This window comes from Cajanus cajan, chromosome 1 (assembly GCF_000230855.2).
Source record: "Cajanus cajan strain Asha chromosome 1, NIPB_CcT2T_4, whole genome shotgun sequence".
Taxonomy (NCBI): Eukaryota; Viridiplantae; Streptophyta; class Magnoliopsida; order Fabales; family Fabaceae; genus Cajanus; species Cajanus cajan.
Window position 1 is genome coordinate 56,638,165 of NC_138517.1, and position 18,288 is coordinate 56,656,452.

An 18,288-nucleotide genomic window follows, 5' to 3' on the forward strand; every position below is an offset into this window, starting at 1 on the left:
CCAAGGTCGGCCGAGGAGACAGCTGTATGCAGGAGTAATATCCATCACTTGAAATTCGACGTTGAAGACGGTGGGTCCAATTTGGATTGGAAGATTGACTTCTCCCACCACCTCTCTTTTAGAGCCGTCGAAAGCTCGAACGATCATGTTGCTTGGGCGCATTTGGACTCCCTTGATTGCCACTTGATCAAGTGTTCTTTTGGGCATCACATTCAAGGAAGATCCGTTATCCACCAAGACTTTAGCGATGTGATACTCCTTGCACTTTACAGAGATGTGCAGGGGCTTGTTGTGATTAGGTCCCTCGGCGGGGATCTCTTCATCGGTGAAAGTGAGGTGATCATTAGCCGTGATGTGGCTAACAATTCCCTCAAACTTGTCTTGGGAGATGGTATGCGACACATATGCTTCGTTCAAGACCTTCAACAGAGCTTGCCGATGCGGTTCGGAGCTTAGGATCAACGACAACAAAGTGATCTTTGCTGGTGTCTTGTGAAGTTGATCCACAATGGAGTACTCGCTTTGTTTGATGAACTTTAACAGCTCATCGGTCTCCTCCTCGGATTCTCTATCTTCCTCGGTTTTCTCCTTTTCTTTTCCTTTATTCTTGGGAGCTTTATCGTGCAGATCTTCGGGAGTGTAGATCCTGCCACTCCTAGTCATGCCCCCAAGTCCAGCGATGTTGGAGATATCGCTGTCGGCAGAAGAATGGACGTCGTATATCCATGGCACAGCCTTATTTGTTTTGTAGGGGAAAGGCCTTGGAGCGATGATCCTTAACGGTGTCGGACCTTCCCTTTCGTCTGTCTTGATTACCAACAACGGAGTCGCCGTGTGTTCGCTTTGCGCAGTTGTTGGTTTGCATTTTATCACAAATGGTGTGCGATCCATTCTGAACATACGCATCGATTAATTCTTTCTTTTTATTAATCTTTATTATTAATTACTAGGAGAGATAAATGCAAAATGAATGACTAATGAGATGCAAAGGCAATAAATCTCAAAAATACGATTTTATTCATTAAAGAAAGTGTACAACTTTTATACAATGCTTTGAAGCAATTTTTTACAATAAGAGAAAAGCCGGTAAAAACCCACAGGCGGGTTCATATTTCTTTGCCATTCATCTTCGGCTTCCTCGACATGACGACCCATTGCTTTAATCTGCGTATGGACCGCTTGGCTCATATCGTCACTGATTTTCTGAGCCTCCTTCGCTTTCTGAGTATAGTAGTTGATCATGGCCTGTAGCTCATTAAGCTCGTCTTCGGCTCGATCCTTCTCCTCTTGGAGTTTGGCCATTTGTGCCAATCCTTCCCTTTCCTTTCTGCGGAAGTCGGAAAGGTTTGTGGCTTGTCGTTGAGCGACTTCCCGCCATTGCTGTGCGTCGGATCGAGTCAGAAACAAATCATCTTGCATGTCCTTGATCAACTGCGCCTGCTTTGCATGCTCGGCTTCAAGGCGTGCTATCTTCACATTGACTTCTTGGAGTTGACTACTCGGTTCAACCTTTGACATTTTGGATGCCCGAGTAGTCTCCTCGTTGAGGTTAGCACACTCATCCTTGAGCCGCTCTATCTCATGGTCCTTCTTCTTGCATTGCCTTTGAAGACCATCAATGGTGAAACTGGATTCTTCGTTTTTCTCTTCAAGAACTCTCATCTGAGCTCCCATGATTTCCAGTTTCTTGGTCAAGGAGTCGACCTGTTCTTGCAACACCCTCCTTGTAGTCGTGGTTGCACAAGAGGTGGATGGTTGTGACACCCCCCTCTCATTCCTCCATTTCTCGTAGTCAATGGAAACGGACACCCGAGGCTTTTCAAGCTCGAGATCTCCCTCATAGGTTGGTCTCTCCCACGCTCTTATAACAGCGTGCATATCTCTCTGATGCTCGGGATCGAAAGAGAAACACAACCCTCCCAGCTCCTCTATGGTAGGAACGATCTGGGTCCTCATTAGTTGCCTCATAACCAATTTAGGTGAGTAGGTTATGCAACCTCTGAGGCCCATCAACGGTATGCTCGAATAACTGCCGCATCTTGTCAATACATGGCTCGGACGGAACCAAGGGCAAACCCACGTGAAGTGCTCGATACTCCACTGTTCCATCTCATCCTTCCACTCGGAAGCATATCGGCGGCAGACGGGGATCTTTGAGAAGCTTCTCAACGGATCGGGCAAAGTCCCCATGTGACTAGAGGCGTAGAAATGTGTGATGCCCCACACATATAACAAGGAGGTGCAGCATCGGATGATCTTCCCTTGCTTTTGTTGAGATAGATGAACAGATAGCAAGGTGTCGGCAAGAATAGCGGGCACGGGACTCTTCAAATGCACGTCCCAAGCAAAGAAAGCGTCCATCGCAGCATGATCCACTGTGTTAGCGTGGAAGGGGAATAGGATCGTCCCAAACACGGCTAACGCAAGAGTCTTGTTGAAAGCTAACCAATCTCCCTCACCAGCCAAGGAAGAAAGGTGGTCTTCGATCATAGCAAGCTTCCAACCCTTGATACTGCCGTTCCCTACTAAGGCAGCTGATCGTAGTGGTAGTTTGACCTGAGTGGCTATTCTCTCTACGGCCACATAGTTCCCCTGAAAAAGGTAGACCCCAGCTGATTTAGGCCACCGTAACATGAGCTCGTACTCCTCTAGAGTAGGAACCAGGTCAAACTGGGGGAACTCAAAACAGTGCAGATCGGGACTCCAGAAGTGAACCAATGCCCTCAGAAAAGCTGGATCCACACAAATCCTCATCAAATCGAGAACTCGCCCATAAGATTTCTCAAACTCGACGCGAGCCTCTCTTGACATCAAGGTACAGAGGTGATCCAACCTCTCAGCACGGTATAATAGGAAATCCACTTTCTTTAATGGCCTTTGCACCTCCCTAGACCTCTCCATAATCTACAATACAATGCATGATATGAGATGATGGCGATGAATATGCATGCATAGTGTTTATTCGACTAAGCATTATCATGTTTTTCGGGATATTCCTAAGATGATGCATGATATTGCTTGGTTTGGATAAATACGTATTTTTTTCTTTTTGAGTATTTTGTATTTTTTGTATATTTTGGGTGAAAAGGGAAACTACCTATATGAATGCAATGGAGGCAGATGTTAACACCATGTACTAGAAAATCTTTATTTCTATTTATTCTTATTTTTTATTGTAAACAAGAATGTTGTATGTTTAAAAAGTGCAAATGTATGCTCATACAATGTCACATAAAAAATGCACACACAATTCACTCATCCACGAACAGTCACGAGCGAATCACGAGGTAGGGGTATCCTGCAGAAATGGTGCATATTCAAGGTAGGTTCTAACTGTTCTCACCAGTCCAAGGCCCCCAAGGTGCCCCCATTATAGGGACCCAATTCCTCTCATCGTAGGTCGATGGAAAGCTCCAACGCACCGTCGGACTCAAGTTCATGGTTATCACCTTGAGTGATGTTTTCCGACAACGGTCTACGGGCACCTATAGACCCATTCGACAACCGGCCGTAATAACATCCACTCCCTATGGTTAATCACTCATGCCCCCGGGTATAGAGGGAACTGTTGTGTGCAAAGGTTTGTGTACAGTTTGTATTTCAAACAATTGCGGAATTTTAAACATACAACAGTTATTTAAAGCCATATAATAAAACATATTATAATACAAGCAAGGGGTAATGAAGTAATTTTAACTATTATTTGTTAAAATAATCTGTCACTAAATGGGACTGACTCTCGAAGCTTCCCCAGTGGAGTCGCCATCTGTCGCCACCCGGCCCGAAACGGGCCTCGGCGGTCGCGAAGACGGTCGAGCTCGCTTTTTATTTTAGTTTTGAAAATGTATTGGATTATTAGAACGACTTGTTCTCAAACTGAGACCTTGTCGATCTTATCCAATTTATTTATTAAATGTCTCACCAATCCATATTAATCCCAAGCGGGACCCTCCATGGATTAGTGGTTTTCGCAAAAGGAGGGTTCGTGGAGTCGCCACCAATGTTTTACTCAAAACATTGGAAAAAGGGATAAGGCAATTGATTTTATAAATCAACTTTGGCCATTACAACCAGAGTTGGGTAAGGGAGTCGGTTACGCGTGGGGAAGGTGTTAGCACCCCACAGCGCCCCTTTCGGGTTCCCTATGACAGATTATTTCTAAAATAACAGTGTAAAATTACTAAATTACCCCTATTTATTCTAAACGATTATAAATTAACTATCTACATGATGACAGTTTAAATATGCACACAAAAAGCAGTAAAAGGAAGGATTTAAGAAGAAACCTTTGAAGCGTGCTTTTATATATTTCGTAAAACTGGGAAGCTTTTTGGCGTTCCCTCGCTCTACAAGCCCGCTCGCTCCCTCCTATAAAATTTTTTTATGGAAATCCGGAGGATTTCCCTTCGACTAGGTTCGAATCTCCAAGCTAAATGATGGAAGAACTTTGGAGGAGGCCGGATTGATGTAGCTTCCTTCAAGTCTTTCCCTAGATCTTTGGCTCCTAGAATCCTTCCAATGCTTGTGTAAGGCTCCAATGGAGGGAGGAACCTCACGGCCACCTTAAGATGGTGGAGAAGCCTCTCAAGAATGCGCCACTCTTGGTGAAGGGATAAGCATTCTTCAACCCGCCACACTTGTCTTTGGAAAAGTGATAAGAGATTGGTTTTGCACAAAGAGGTTTAGGACCTTTGGGAGGAGAGAAATCTGATCTCTAATCTGAATACTCAATTCTCATTAATGCCAAAAGTGTTATACAAGTGAAAATTTGAGGCTATATAGGCGTGGCCACCTAGGGGTTAAGCTAGACTAGACCATGGTTCACTAGGAACCATGGTTGGGTCCGTCCAACTTAGGGAGCAAGAAAAGGCTAGACCATGGTTCACTAAGAACCATGGTTGAGCCTTCCTAAACCGCCCTTGTGTAGGAGAGAAAAGAGGTCCAAGCATTTGGCCAAGTGTGCACCAATGTGAACACAAGGTGTGAACACAAAGGTGTGGACGGTTTTGATTGGTTTCATTTAACTCCACCTGGTTTGAAAATGGTTCATTTGGTTTAGTTAGGTTCATTCAATGTGAATGGAACCTAGCTAAAGCAAATCTATGAAAAATTAGGAGTTAAATGAGTCCAATATGTAAAACCTTTATCCTAAGACCATATTTGGCTAAAATGCTAGGAGCACACTTTAGTCTACTAATGCCACTCCTATGCCTACTTCTAAAAGAAAAAGGTGCCTCCAAAATACAAAGGCAAAACAATCCTATACAAAGTCTACTATATACAATATATACAATGGGACTACTCAAGATACTACTAAGGAGAAAAGTACACAATGCTCATGGTGAGCAAGGGTCTAAGAAGCACCTCCTCCTTAGATGTCTCTTCTAGCTTCCTTACCATGGACCTTGTCAAAGGTCCAATGGCCTTCATGTATTCCTCTTCCTTGGATGGTCCTCCATCATACCCTCCTTCTTGGGAAGGATCTGTCCTCAGATCTACCTCTTCATCATCCATGTTAGTATTCCTTCCTCTATAGAAGCCTCCTCTAGCCTCCTAACCATAGACCTAGTTAGAGGCCTAATGGTCTTCATGTGTGAGCAACCTTGGATCACCCTTCACCCTTCTTGGTCTTACTTCTTCCAAAGGGATCCTTGGGGATTAGATTTCCATCATACCCTCCCCCTTCGAAAGGATTTGTCCTCAAATCCAGTGGTCCTTCCACAAAGATAGCATCACCTACAATGAAAATAAGAAATAAAGCATTAGGGATAACATATTCATATAACATATGTGGAAAGTGCACCCTATGAGGAATTCCTTCTATAGTCCTAGCAAGGGTCCTTAGACTAGGAAGGATGGGTTCTATAAGAATAAGATCCTCACTATAGTGTAGTCTGAGTGTAAAACTAAATCCTAAAAATGTTAAAGTGCTAAAACTATAACAAACTAATGAAGTAGTCCTATATACCAAGATATCTTGCCTAAAGTACCCTATGTAGTAACCTAGGCTTCTACAAGAAAATAAAGTGAATATAATAAGGAAACTACCTAGACAACCCTTGATCATATTATATGTTAGATACATCAAGGAAGAGGGTGTAAAGAGTTTAGAAAAGTCATAGAATCTAATTTGGTCTTGAAGGGAAGTAGTAAAATTAAGTTCAAAGAAGTTTGAACTTCCCTTAAGATCAAAAGTAGAAAATAAGACACCATGAGATGTATCTGATAAACAATATAACCCAAAGGTTGGGTGCTTTATTAGAACAACTAAAGTAGGAGAAGTCCTAAATAGACAATGGCCGTCTACTTTGGGCACCACCAAAGTAGTAGCATAAGAAGTAGAACTAGGTGAAGTCCACTTCTTCTTCACAAGACTAAGAACTTGAGATCCATTATTTTCAAAAATATTTAGGTGGTGGATCTTAAGCTCTAAGGTTGTGGCAGCAGTAGAAAAAGAGCTAAATTCTTTATGAAGAAGAAAAGTCTTTTTACAATTATTTTGAATTAAAAAGTGACTTTCCTTTTGCATAAGATTTTTGGAGGAGACACTATCCTCCTTACTCTTTTCCAAGAGTAGTGTCTTTTTAGTTTTAAGAAGGTGAAGAGGTTGTTCAACTAGAAGACATTTCTTGATAGAATGTTTTATTAAAAATTGACTTCTAGGAACAATTTCCTTGGAGGAGACACTACCCTCCAACTCTAGAACCTTCTTTTTCTCCTCTTTTCTTTTTTTTGATTTCATAAATACTTGATCTTCTAACACTTGTGAAGGTGAAAGAGGAGTCAAGGTATGTTTCTTGCCTAGGTGAACTAGGCGGATTTTGTTTGTAACACCATCATGAATGGCCTTCCTATCATGTTGCCAAGGCCTTCCAAGTAAAATGTGGCTTGCATCCATTGGAATTATATCACATAAAATTTCATCTTTATATTTTCCAATGGAGAAAGGAACATTTACTTGATCCTTAACTTCTATAGGTCCATCCTCATTAAGCCATTGAAGTTTATAAGATTTAGGATGGGCTATAGTAGTTAGGTTAAGCTTATCAACCAACCTTTGGCTTACAAAGTTATTACAAGATCCACTATCAACAATGAGAGAACAAGTTTTCTTAAAAATTTTGCATCTAGAATGGAAAAGGTTCTCTCTTTGTGATTGGTCTTGATCATTGGGTTGGTTGGTAAGTAACCTTTGGACAACCAATAGGTCACCTTCACATGGTGCTTCCTCACTAGAACTAAGACTAGCATCTTCTTCACTTGAGGAGGATGAAGAAGATGAAGTGATTTCTTCACTTAGGATCTCATTACCCCTAATGATCATGGTCTTTTTTGTGGGGCATTGGGAGGCTATGTGTCCCCTCCCTAAGCACTTAAAGCACTTAATAGAACTAGTTCTAGGCTCATCGGAAGGTTTTTCTTTTTGTTTTTCTTTTAGTGGCCTTTCTTTTGAATAGGAGGGTTGACCCTCCTTCTTGAAGTCCTTTCTAGGGTATGAGGTAGATTCCTTCCTAAGGGTAGGCTTCCTTCTAAGTTGTTGTTCTACTCTCACACAAAGTTGTACTAGCTCATTTAGATCTCTATAGGGTAATAGTTCAACTTTATCCCTAATCTCTAGGTTTAGGCCACTTTGAAACCTAGCAATGGTGGTTCTTTCTTCTTCTCTAATGCCAGCCCTCATCATAAGCAACTCCATTTGTTGCCTATATTCTTCAACACTAAGGTGTCTTTGTTGGAGTCTTTGGAGCTTGTCCATCAACTCCCTCTCAAAATATGGAGGAATGTGCCTTCTCCTCAAGGCACTCCTTAGCTCATTCCAATATTGGATTGGAGGCTCATGATGAATTTGTTTTTCTCTAACTAGGGAAGTCCACCAATACATGGCATACCCTTGAAAGCTAAGAGTAGCCATGGGAACCTTTCGGTCTTCACCTACATTGTGGCAAGTGAAGAGTTGTTCAACCTTCATCTCCCAATCTAAATAGTCATCCACACTATCCTTGCCATGGAAGGGAGGAAGGTCAAACCTAGGTTCTTTAGGAGTTGTTTCATGCTTAGGTCTATGGTGCCTAGGGGGTCTTTGGTAGTAACCATCATCATGATGACTACTATGCAACCCTTCACTTGTTGGTGAATGTGTGTGCGAGTGATAGCCTTTGGACCTAGAAGGTCCATGACCCTCATGGCCGTGGGGTTTGCTAGGCTCACCCACAACAAGTTTATTTAACAACTCTCTAATTGTTTCATTGTTTTTTTCATTTTCTAGTTCTTTTTTTCTAATGTATTCCTTAAGTTCCCTAAGTTCTTCCTTAGTACTCTTATGGCTCTTAGGGGAGTGATGACCATGCACACTACTATTATGAGAATGATCACTCATTTTTGCAAGGTAAAAGGTTTTCACAAGTCTTTGAAAATTGCAAAGTGAGTGATAAAAGTTTTCACAAAAGCTTGTTTGGTGTAGTACTAAGTACTTAGAGGTCTAAGTATACAAGTTGCACTATCAAGGGAGGTGAGCTACAAGGAGCCACTTAATAACCAAGCCTCTTCAAGTGGAAATTACTAAACCCCTTTGTACTTTTCTTACAAAACAAAGTTCCACACAAGACAAGTAAAGTAGTGTGTGTGTGTGCACGAAACCCCTAGTAGGCAATAGAAGCCTTCTAAACGAACCTAGGAGCTAAACAATTAAAATGAAAGCAAATAAAGCATATACTAGTCGCTTATCCTAAGGTGAAAGTCCAAGTAGCACCTAAGGCTTTTTGGGACACTTTCACCAACCTAGAAATCCGGTTTATGAAAGCTAAAACTAAATCTAGCCGGATCCTAGTGGAAGCCCAAGGTGGCACTTAAAGCCTTTGGGGACCCTTCCACAAGCACTAATCGAGGTTAATAGAAATTAAGTAGGACTATTTAGGAGGTGGGGGAGCTTACTTAATGTCCAAACAGCCACCCCTAAATGCAAGTTGAATACAAAGAAAATTGACACAAAACTATTCAAGCTAAGTGATGAAATTACAACTCAAATAAGCAATACAAAACAAAAGTTCTTCTTGGCCACTCTTCCACCAAAATAGCTGGACAGTTTGGGACAGCCTCTAGTCCAGGGATGTGCCCCAAATTGGCTGGAATCAAATCCTTTTCAAGGTCTTCAAACAGCCACAAAATTGCCACTAAGGCCGCCACCAAAAGGCACCAAAGCCGCCACCAAACTCCACTCAAAACCGCCACCACTTTGCACTAGAATGTACCTGAAAATTCAAGCAAGTCTTGGCTGCAAAATGAGCAAACAAGTTAGCCTCCAAAAAGGTGTTTCACTCAGCAGTTTGTACCTCAATCCTCCTTCAAGGCTAAGCTCCTTTGAGGTCAACCAATATGCCTCAATTATACCTTCCTTCCAAGTGTAATAGATTGAACAAGGCTTATAGTTTCACCAAGTTTAGCAAGCAACACAAGAGAGGAAAGAAGCCAAAGAAGTAAAACTGAAAAGCACAATTTAGGATAGGAAAAACTCTCATGGGAATTGATGTGACAAACAAAGAGAGCCAAAGAAGACACAAAGCAACAATTAAGACTAATTTCAAAGCTAGCACTCAAAAGATTTTCCTAAGAATGGCACTAGATTTGATTACAAAAACCAAAAACAAAATTTGTGCAATGCTAAGATGATTTTTAAAACTCTTTTCAGCCACTGGACAGTGAGGAAACCACATACAAAAATTCGCACAAAAAACAATAGGCCAAGTGCTACAAATTGCTAATTTTTCAACTTGAATCTTTCTATGCTCTTTTGTTTCTTTTGTTTTCTTTTCTTGTTCCTTTCTTTTTGAATTCTCTTTTTTTTTTTTTTTTTTTTTTCTTTCTTTAAACACAGAATGTTAAGCACTTTAAACAGAGGCCAATCACAAATTCAAAGGTTTCCAAGTGGTGGAGAAAAGAAGAGAAAGAAGAGGAGAAATTCCAAGTGCACTTAGGCAAAATTTTCAGCACTTTTTAGTACTAGTTTTGTTCCATTTTGTCACTTCTTTTAGCACACTTAAAGAACGTTTTCTAGGCACTTCTTTCTCTGTTTTCTTTAATCAAAGCAAGCACAAGACACACAAAAGAATTGCTGGTCAACAATTGCTATGAAACTAATAGCAAAGAATTTCACAAAATGACTCTAGAACATGTTAGGTCTAATAACATGCATAGGCATTAATTTGTGAGCACTCTAAGAATGATTTTAACATGCAACCAGCAATGACACAACTCAAGTTCAGAGATTAATATTTCAAGATTCAAAAAGAAAAAGGGACTACACGGATTTAATGACAAGCAAAGCAACTACACATGACTCTAAGACAAAACTAGTAGATTAAGAAATGTAAAAGATTTGTTTTCTTGATTCTTTCTTGGAGTTCTTTTTGGACCGAAACTTGTAGGGACACAAAAGAAAATAAAGACAATCCTAAATCATAGAGAAAGATACACAAAGATTACCTACAGCACAAACCAAGATTGATTCACAAGGATTAGCAAAAATGAATCAAGAAAGGCAAGACAATGTGAGTGAGTTCTATAGATTTATAAGTGTGACACAAGAATCACTCAAGGCACATACCAAGACTCAAAGAAAAGGAAAAGAAGACAAGGAGAACAGAACAAGACTCAAGCAAGATTATGCAAGATTCACAAAAAGAAAACAAAGAAGCAAGGGAATTCGGATTACTTGGAGACCTAGCTCTTGATACCAAATGATGGAAGAACTTTGGAGGAGGCCGGATTGATGTAGCTTCCTTCAAGTCTTTCCCTAGATCTTTGGCTCCTAGAATCCTTCCAATGCTTGTGTAAGGCTCCAATGGAGGGAGGAACCTCACGGCCACCTTAAGATGGTGGAGAAGCCTCTCAAGAATGCGCCACTCTTGGTGAAGGGATAAGCATTCTTCAACCCGCCACACTTGTATTTGGAAAAGTGATAAGAGATTGGTTTTGCACAAAGAGGTTTAGGACCTTTGGGAGGAGAGAAATCTGATCTCTAATCTGAATACTCAATTCTCATTAATGCCAAAAGTGTTATACAAGTGAAAATTTGAGGCTATATAGGCGTGGCCACCTAGGGGTTAAGCTAGACTAGACCATGGTTCACTAGGAACCATGGTTGGGTCCGTCCAACTTAGGGAGCAAGAAAAGGCTAGACCATGGTTCACTAAGAACCATGGTTGAGCCTTCCTAAACCGCCCTTGTGTAGGAGAGAAAAGAGGTCCAAGCATTTGGCCAAGTGTGCACCAATGTGAACACAAGGTGTGAACACAAAGGTGTGGACGGTTTTGATTGGTTTCATTTAACTCCACCTGGTTTGAAAATGGTTCATTTGGTTTAGTTAGGTTCATTCAATGTGAATGGAACCTAGCTAAAGCAAATCTATGAAAAATTAGGAGTTAAATGAGTCCAATATGTAAAACCTTTATCCTAAGACCATATTTGGCTAAAATGCTAGGAGCACACTTTAGTCTACTAATGCCACTCCTATGCCTACTTCTAAAAGAAAAAGGTGCCTCCAAAATACAAAGGCAAAACAATCCTATACAAAGTCTACTATATACAATATATACAATGGGACTACTCAAGATACTACTAAGGAGAAAAGTACACAATGCTCATGGTGAGCAAGGGTCTAAGAAGCACCTCCTCCTTAGATGTCTCTTCTAGCTTCCTTACCATGGACCTTGTCAAAGGTCCAATGGCCTTCATGTATTCCTCTTCCTTGGATGGTCCTCCATCATAAGTGCTCGGAATTCCAGAACTTCGTCGGATCGACTCCCAGAGAGATTTCTAGGGCAGAACACTGCTCAAAAACCCCAGAATACTCAAGGAGGGAGTCAAAACTGAGTGTGAAAGTGTGGAATGACGTCCAATTGACGTCATATTTATAGGGAATAGGCGCAATACGGTCTACAGAATCAATACGGCCGTATTGAAATTTTTGAACTTCAATACGGTCGTATTGAAGTTCAATACGGCCGTATTGAAATTCAGAAATTTCAATGCGCCCGTATTGAGTTCACTGCGGCTGTATTGAAGCTTCAATACGGCCGTATTGATTTCAGTACGGCCGTATTGAAGTTTCAGAAACTTCAATACGCCGTATTGAGTTCGCTGCGGCCGTGTTGAAGCTTCAATACGGCCGTATTAAGTGTAGTACGGCCGTATTGGGCTTCATTCCCTCCACTTCCTTATTTTAAGCTACTCTAAGACCTCTAAATCTACAGATAGCCATCCTATGGTCTTCTAGGAGTCCTTCTGGCTGACTTTTCCTTCGATCTTTGAGGGTCTTCGAGTTTTATTTCCGACCCGGACAATTTTAGGGGTCTACATGGTCCTTCGTAATTCGGGGCCCACTTTCCGATTTTGTCCTTTTGAGCTGGTAGCAACTTCTTCATTACCAGCTCTCCCTCATGGTAGACTCGAGGGTGGAATTTCTTGTCAAAAGCCTTTTTGATCTTCCTCTGATAGGCTTGACCATGGCATATGGCGTTCAGCCGTTTCTCTTCGATAAGATTCAACTGGTCGTATCGGCTTTGAACCCATTCTGCCTCGGAAAGTTTTGCTTCCATGATTACCCTTAGAGAAGGTATCTCGACTTCGACAGGTAGAACTGCCTCCATCCCATAGACGAGGGAGAATGGAGTAGCTCCTGTAGATGTGCGTACTGAAGTCCTATAATGATAGAATCATGCCTAGGAAGGCAAGAGGTGACATATTGAAGGAGCCAAGAGGAGTTGGCTAGACATGAAGGTTTGGGCCAGTCAGGGCCCAATGGGCCTGATGGGCCTGGGAAGGCCCAAGTTGAACTTTTCATGGGCCATATTTTGTTATAGCTAATTTCATATGTTTTGTATACATGATGTTAGTATAGGTATCATATATTTTGGTCTTGTATTTTGGACCACATAGAATAGCATTTTAGGTTTTAGGCTAGTTGGGCCTAGTTTTGGGCTTCATGGGCCTTTGGGCTTTTGGTACCCAATATTGGGCTCATTTTCATTCTTGTAATTTTTCCTTTCCATTGTAATTGTTTGACCAATGTAATTAGGTCATTAGAATAGGAAAATACAAGGAATACTAAAGTATGCTAATTAGGTTAAACTAGGTTTAATTTGGAAGCCATTTAAGTTACATTTGAGTCACATGTTTTGCACCATTGGTGGCTGAACATGTGACACTCAAATTAACCCTAAATGACTCTCAAATCAGACCTAAATGCACCTTGGTACCTAAATTTTCGGACTTACACATGTGCACCAAAGTTTGAATTCAAATTTCAAATTTGAATTCAAACTTTAGGCGCCAATTTGTGTAGCTTTGGTTTAGGTGCCTATGTGTTTCATTTCCGTGCATACTTAAGTCCTCCCTTCACATTTTTGTATTCACTTTTGAATATATGAATTTTCTGAACTTGTATTCAGCCAAATTCCCTCAAGAGTCACCGAAACCATCCAAGAGAGAAAACCTTAAGAGAGTGCCTTCAATTTCCTTAGGAAACCTAGCTTCCTTCTCTTTGAAGTGTGCAATCCCTTGAGACTTGTGCTTGGATGCTTCCGTCCATGGATTAGAGCTTCTAATCCTCACGAATTCCTCTTCCAAAGGTGTTCAAGTTTTCGGTCCTATCTCCTTGATTGAAGATCCGTGCATAAGGAGAGCTAAGGAGAAGCTACATCTTCCACTTCTCCATTTCTCTTCCATCATTTTTGGTATCAAGAGCAAGGTCTTCAAGGAGATAAGTTCTTGAGTTTTTGGTCCGATTATTTTTGTGTTCTTTGTGTTCTAAGTGTCTTGTTTGAGTTTCTTTTCGGATCTACATGCTTTATATCATATTTTGTTCCATAGATCCATTGGTTGATTGTTCTTGAATTTTCTTCCTCAATCAACTTGTTTAGGACCTATTAGCTTGTGCTTATTTTTTATTTTAATTTTGAGTCTCTCCATTCCTAATATGTGTCCGTGATTGGACTGCATACATTGCATTTAGATTTTGGTTTTTAATCCATGTTTTGTCTTAGTATGTTTGTGTAGTCTTTATATGTCTTAAAATTCCTTGAATAGCATGTTGACCTAAATTTTCTTTGTGTCTAGTTCATCAATTTGTTGCTCTCGGATTGCTTATTGTTCTTGCCTCCTATATGTGCTTTTTCTTTTACCTTATTGTGTTCATAACTTGCTATTAGTTCTAGTAAGTTTCTTTAGAGTTAGGTTTCCATTGTGTCTTAAGTTTTCAAATCACATTTCCATTGAAAAATCTTATAAAAAAAATTTTGTGACTCAAAATTTCAAGTGCTTAATCTTACTTCTAGTGCACTATCTTTTGGATTCAAATTTTAAAAAGTAAATAGGCTGAAAACAGAGACAAAAACAGAGCCTAAATCAAAAGAAAAGTACAAAGATTCAAAGAAGAAAAGTGTACAAAAGAATCCAAGACAAAACCTAAAAACTAGTGCACTAGTTTCCTTGTTTTCACTTGAATTTTTGTCTAACTTGTAGTCACGGTTTCTATAGCTTGGAATCTTAGAAAAATTTGAAACAAAAGGCAAATATACTCTCTGGACTCTTAACTTGAATATAGAAAAAGAAAGAATTAAAAAAAAAATTAGAGAAAGCATTTTAAAGTGAAAAAGCCGAGAGGTGTACATTGGTGAAAAATCACTTGATTCCTTGTTATTGTTTTGACTACTACTTGTGCTATACTTATCCAATTGCTTTCAAATTTTTTTTGTTTTGTTCATCTACTCTAGTACCTATCTAGGAACATTCCTAACTGAGTGCTAGCTTTATTTGGAGTCTTATTTTCCAGTTTTACTTGTTGAACCTCTTTGAGTCTTGTCATATATACATATTACTCTTAACTTTTGGTATAAGCTTTCCAAATTGTGCTTTATTGCTTGTATAGTTTTCTTTCAATAATTTCCCTGTGCTGGAAGTGGCCTCAAATCCTTGCTCAAGGATCAAGCATTGCTCAACAAAGAGTAGGAAAAGTTTGGACACTAAGACCTAAAAATTTGACCTAATTTAGTGACCAAAACTTCTCCTAAACTTCCTTCACTTGAGTGACCATTCCTTTCACCTTGTGAGGCAGCCACCATTAACCTCTTTGTTGTGTTTCTTTTGCAGGTCCAGTAGCATCATATTGAAGGATTAGTGGCGGATTAAACACTTGATTAAGTGTTGGAAAATTTGCACAACAATCCGTCACTAATTGGTCACCAAAACCACCATTTATTGCTTTCTAGGCTAGTTTAAATTTTGCAATCTCACTTGTATTTTAAAATCAATTTGTAAAGCTTGGAGGGAGTATTAAGAAGCTGGTCAGGTATATCTAACTCCTTGTTAGCATTCTCACGTGTAGTACTAGTGGAAGTGGCTTGAAAATTTCATATGTTTCAAGCTTCCACCTAGGGCAAACCGACTAGTTGATTTATCCTTGCTTCCTTCAAGTGTTTGAACTTTAATTGTGTTTACTTAGTTGCTTAAATTCGTCTAGACTTGTGTAGATTTACTTGCTCACGTTTAGTTTAGTCTCAAAAACAAACAAATTGTGAAAAAGCATTCAATTTTGTGAAAATTTTTGGGGAATCAAAGATACCACAAAGGAGTTTAGTGATTTCCACTTGAAAAGGCTTGGTTATTAAGTGGCTCTTAGTAGCTCACCTCCCTTGATAGTGCAATTTGTACACTTAGACTTCCAAGTGCTATTTTTGTTCCTAGAAAAGTCCAAAAATATTTTCTTTTTGCATAGCATATACAAAAAAAAAATCTTTTGTTTAATCATGAGAAAATATTTCTCAAGTGGTAGTGAATTAAGCTCTCCAAAAGGTTTTTCACATTCTACTCAAAGGCTTAAATCACTAACACCTTGGACAAAGCAAGAAGCTTTAAAAAAAGAAAAAGAAAAACTTGAAAAAAAGCACAAATTGCAATTTTAGAGGAAGAAATTCACATTATTAAACAAAAGAGAGAAAAACTTTTAGCAAAAGAAAAATTGAGAAAAACAAGAGAAAAAGAAAGAAAAAAGGCATTGCTCTTAGGGAAGAGTAAGGAGGAAAATAATTCCTCTAAAGGACTTGTGAGTGAAGAGAGTTGTTCTACCACTAAAAATCATTTACAAAATACTCTCTTCATAAATAAAGACCTTAACTCTTACCCTAATCTTACCACTAGTCATGAAGTAGAGATTCAAGAACAAATCATTCTAAAGAAAAATGAATCTCAACTTCAAGATGTAGTGAAGAAGGAGTGGACTACATTTAGTTCCACTTCTTGTGCTACTTCCTTGGAGGTGCCCAAGGAAGATAGCCTTCCTCTCTTTAGGAATCCTTCTACCATAGTTGTTCTAATAAAGCACCCAAATTTTGGAATATATTGTTTGATAGATACATCTTGTCATATTTCATATTCTATTTTTGATCTTATGGGAAGTTCATCTTTATTTGAACTTAATTTGCACCCTTCCCTACAAGACAAAAATAGTTTATATGAGTTTTCAAGATTTTTCAAGACATTTTATCTACCAAACAATATGATTCAAAATTGTTTAGGACGTTTTCTAGTATTCTTTTCTTTATATTTTAGGAAAAGCCTAGGCTACCATTTAGGGTATTTTAGGAAAGATATTGTAGTGTTTAAAAATCATTATTTTCATTGTCTTAGTCATAGTGTTATTACATTCTTAGGTTTTACTTCTAGGTTATGCTTAGGAGAGGAGCCTATTTCTACTTTTAGGGAGTCTAATTTTGATAGTTTATTTTTTCTTAGGCTAGATATAAGGACTCCTCTTAGGATCCATAATCCATTTTCTCATCATAAACATGTCACCTCTTATACATGGTTTGTTGTGTATGTAGGTGATGATTCTTATTCCATGCATCCTCGTGATTTGAGGACAAATCCTTTTCAAGAGGGAGGGGATGATAGAATCATGCCTAGGAAGGCAAGAGGTGACATATTGAAGGAGCCAAGAGGAGTTGGCTAGACATGAAGGTTTGGGCTAGTCAGGGCCCAATGGGCCTGATGGGCCTGGGAAGGCCCAAGTTGAACTTTTCATAGGCCATATTTTGTTATAGCTAATTTCATATGTTTTGTATACATGATGTTAGTATAGGTATCATATATTTTGGTCTTGTATTTTGGACCACATAGAATAGCATTTTAGGTTTTAGGCTAGTTGGGCCTAGTTTTGGGCTTCATGGGCCTTTGGGCTTTTGGTACCCAATATTGGGCTCATTTTCATTCTTGTAATTTTTCCTTTCCATTGTAATTGTTTGGCCAATGTAATTAGGTCATTAGAATAGGAAAATACAAGGAATACTAAAGTATGCTAATTAGGTTAAACTAGGTTTAATTTGGAAGCCATTTAAGTTACATTTGAGTCACATGTTTTGCACCATTGGTGGCTGAACATGTGACACTCAAATTAACCCTAAATGACTCTCAAATCAGACCTAAATGCACCTTGGTACCTAAATTTTCGGACTTACACATGTGCACCAAAGTTTGAATTCAAATTTCAAATTTGAATTCAAACTTTAGGCGCCAATTTGTGTAGCTTTGGTTTAGGTGCCTATGTGTTTCATTTCCGTGCATACTTAAGTCCTCCCTTCACATTTTTGTATTCACTTTTGAATATATGAATTTTCTGAACTTGTATTCAGCCAAATTCCCTCAAGAGTCACCGAAACCATCCAAGAGAGAAAACCTTAAGAGAGTGCCTTCAATTTCCTTAGGAAACCTAGCTTCCTTCTCTTTGAAGTGTGCAATCCCTTGAGACTTGTGCTTGGATGCTTCCGTCCATGGATTAGAGCTTCTAATCCTCACGAATTCCTCTTCCAAAGGTGTTCAAGTTTTCGGTCCTATCTCCTTGATTGAAGATCCATGCATAAGGAGAGCTAAGGAGAAGCTACATCTTCCACTTCTCCATTTCTCTTCCATCATATAACCATGAAGAGCGAAGGGTAACATCTCATGCCAGTCTTTAAATGAGACAACCATCTTTTGCACTATTTTCTTGATGTTTTTATTGGCTGCCTCGACTACCCCATTCATCTTTGGCCGATATGGGGAAGAGTTGTGGTGTTGGATCTTGAATTCTTGGCACAGTTCTTCCACCATTTTGTTATTCAAATTAGATCCATTATCAGTGATGATTTTATCGGGATTACCGTATCTGCATATAATGTTCTTCTTGATGAAGGATGTTACCACCTTTCGGGTCACATGAGCATACGATGCCGCTTCTACCCATTTGGTGAAGTAGTCAAT